The sequence below is a fragment of the Mandrillus leucophaeus genome, unplaced genomic scaffold (genome assembly GCF_000951045.1).
Source record: "Mandrillus leucophaeus isolate KB7577 unplaced genomic scaffold, Mleu.le_1.0 Scaffold661, whole genome shotgun sequence".
NCBI classification, from domain to species: Eukaryota; Metazoa; Chordata; class Mammalia; order Primates; family Cercopithecidae; genus Mandrillus; species Mandrillus leucophaeus.
In genome coordinates, this window is record NW_012107153.1 from 1,447,211 (window position 1) to 1,450,534 (window position 3,324).

At 47.6% G+C, this 3,324-nt stretch overlaps 1 pseudogene; it reads right to left on the reverse strand.

Annotated features, from left to right (window-relative positions):
• Positions 1-911: 911 nt before the first annotated feature.
• Positions 912-3,040, reverse strand: LOC105554883 (annotated as a pseudogene).
• Positions 3,041-3,324: the final 284 nt, after the last annotated feature.

Sequence of the window (3,324 nt, forward strand, 5' to 3'; positions counted from 1 at the left end):
AGTTCACACCTGACTCCCATCATCTTCTGAGTGACATCAACCTATGGAATGTTTGATATCAGGGCATGTCTCCTTATAGAATCTCGTGAAAAACTTCTCAACAGTCCTGGGCATCATATGACATCCTCTGGGAACAATGGAACAAATTTGTCCTATTCCCCGAAGCACAGGTGCTTGTCATAACAGCTGGCCTTTCCTCAGGATAACCTCTAGTCTCACAGAAAGTATAGGCATCCAGGCCACAAATTAGAATAACCAAAACCTTGCATTGTTTCCTAGGAGACCTTAGGTAGCAAAACAAATATGACCAAAACCAGAATGAGAATTACTCTGTCATTTTACTTTTTCTGTAGAGGCCCACAAAAGCTGTCCACTCCTTCATATAGAGTTCAAGTCTGTTTGCCACCCACTGCACACAGTGAACAAAACCCCAAGATTACAGGTAGATTCAAATATAAGTCCTTTAGTGGCAGTGCGTACTTGTAGTCGCAGCTATTCAGGAGGCTGAGGCATGAGAATCGTTTGAACCCTGGAGGTGGAGGTTGCAGTGAGCTGAGATCGCACCACTGCACTCCAGCCTGGGCGACAGAGGGAGACCCTGTCTCAAAAAAATGTATATATATAGCCTTTGTTAGTGCATAAACTGGAGCAATGTGAGGCAGTCAGTTGCCAGGTGGTGACTAGGAGGCTGGAAGAATGACCAAGAGTTGTGTGAGACCAAGAATTTCCACGAAGGGAAGCCCTCCACATAAACCTCCAGCAGAACCCAGGCTGGGCCCTCCTGACCAAAACTGGGTCAGATGTATGCTGTGATCAGTCAGAAAAGGGAATGAATTTCCCCTAAAGGCTCAGACTGCTCGAGATTTCCTCCAAAGAAGAGAACACATAGATGTCTGCCTTGCCTCAGAACATCAGGGTGACCAATTCCTACTGTGCAAGGTAGTAGAGGGGAGACGGTTTCCACCAGAGAAACTTGGAAGCATAAGGTTCAACTTCAGGCAGGTGGCTCCCTCATAAATGCTCTCCACTGCCACAATACTACAGAGACAGCACATTCTCTCTAGGTCTAAGGCTCTTCTGAAGTGTGGACTTTCAGGAGCTAAATGATGATAGATCTTGAAGGTAAACGCTCTTCCACGTTTGCTGCATTCATGAGGCCTCCACGTGTTATGACATTTTTGGTGATGAATGAGGCTGGAGCACTGGCTAAAGGAATTCCAATATTGGTTGCACTCATAAGGCCTTTGTCCAGTGTGAACCACCTGATGTTGAATAAGGCCAGACTTTTGGCTAAAGGACTTTCCACGCTGGCCACACTCATAAGGCCTTGCTCCAATGTGAATTCTCTCGTATTGAATAAGGATGGAGGCCTTTCTCCAGTGTGAACTCTCTGCTGACTAAAGGATTTCCCGTGCTGGCCACACTCTTAAGGCTTGCTCTGGTGTGAATTCTTTGGTGTTGATTAAGAATGGCACTTTGACTACAGGAATTTCCACATTCATCACACTTATAAGGCCTTTCTCCAGTGTGAACTCTTCAGTGTTTAGCAAAAGTGGCTTTTTTGCTAAAGGATTTCCCACATTGGCTACCCTCATAAGGCCTTGCTCCAGTGTGTATTTTCTGGTGGTCAACAAGGCTGGAGTTTTGTCTAAATAATTTTCCACATTTGCTGCACTCATAAGGCCTTTTTTTTAGTGCGGAATCTCCGATGGTCATTCAGGTGGGAGGTTTGGCTAAAGAATTTTCCACATTCATTGCATTCCGAGGGTCTTTTCCCAGTATGCACTCTCTGGTGCTAGACAAATGAGTACGTGCCACAGAAGGCTTCCCCACATTTGCCGTTTTTTGTTTTGTTTTGTTTTTGAGACAGACTTTCACTCTGTTGTCCAGGCTAGAGTGCAGTGGCGTGATCTCAGCTCACTACAACCTTTGCCTGCTGGGTTCAAGCAATTCTCTTACCTCAGTCTCCCAAGTAGCTGGGACTATAGGTGCACACCACCACACCTGGCTAATTTTTTTTTTTTTGTATTTTTAGTAGAGACAGGGTTTCACCATGTTGGCCAGGATGGTCTCGAACTCCTGACCTCAGGTAATCTGCCCACCTTGGCCTCACAAAGCATTGGGATTACAGGTGTAAGCCACTGTGCCCAGCCGGCTTTCCCACATTTGATACACTCATAAAGGCTTTTTCCAGTGTCGACTCTTAGACAGGGAACAGGAGTGTTTGTGCCTGGAAGCTTCCCACACTGACCTGACTTGTAATAACTTTGTTGACTGTGAGTGTCCTCTCCACATTTGGTGATCGTATTGGGCTTCTCAGTTTTAGGAAAGACCAGGGACCTAGAAGCCCCAAGATGACTGGGAGGTCCTTCCCAACCTCGCATTTGTGGAAGGACTTCCCTGACAGATGGAGAAGGCAGCGCTTCACATACGAGGCTCTGTCCATGTTCCTCTTCAAGGATTTCTTTGCACTGTGATGTTTCTGTGCTGGTACTGGTTTGCACGTGCTCCAACCAAGTATGATTCCTTCCCAGAGAGATTAGCCAGAGGCAAAATATCTTTCAGGAATGGAACACATATCTCACAGGGTTCAGTCGTCAGTGTGGATGAACCTGCCTTAGACTGTGACACTCCCACAGAAACATTCTGCTCAGAAGGTGTCTCTTCATCCTCTTTACCATGCCCACAACCCAGTAAGGCTACTTTTACAAGAGGCACATTCCAACTAGCTTGCTGCAGGCTCCACCACACCCAGTATTTCTGTACAAAATCCTGGGTAAAATACAAGTGCAAAGTTCTCCAGCATCACTTCAAGGTATAGGAGTCTCTGAGCCTCATCAGGAAGTCCCCACTCTTCCTGTGAGAAGTAAATGGTGATGTCCTCAAAGTTCAAACAGCCCTTTGTGAGATTTATATGTGCTTCTGTAGTCATGGCAACCTGAGCCATCGGAGCTTGTGGGCTGTGCGGGACTGGGACCAGGACCAAGACTAGCGCGAGGACCCGAGTAAAGCTGTCACCCCCGCCGCCGCCGACTCCCATACCCGCCACTGTTCAGCAGGAGAACCCCTCCCCTCGCCCCTTCCTGCCCTCTCGCCAAACAACGCGCTCCCAAAGCTCGGATGGCCTGGATGGACTCAAGAGCTGCTAAAATGACTGCCACTGGAGCAATACCCTGTCTTTTTTTTTTTTTTCTTTTTGAGACAGAGTCTCGCTCTGTTGCCCAGCCTGGAGTGCAATAGCGCGATCTCGGCTCACTGCAACCTCCGCCTCCTGGGTTCAAGCGATTCTCCTGCCTCAGCCTCCCAAGTAGCTGGGATTACAGG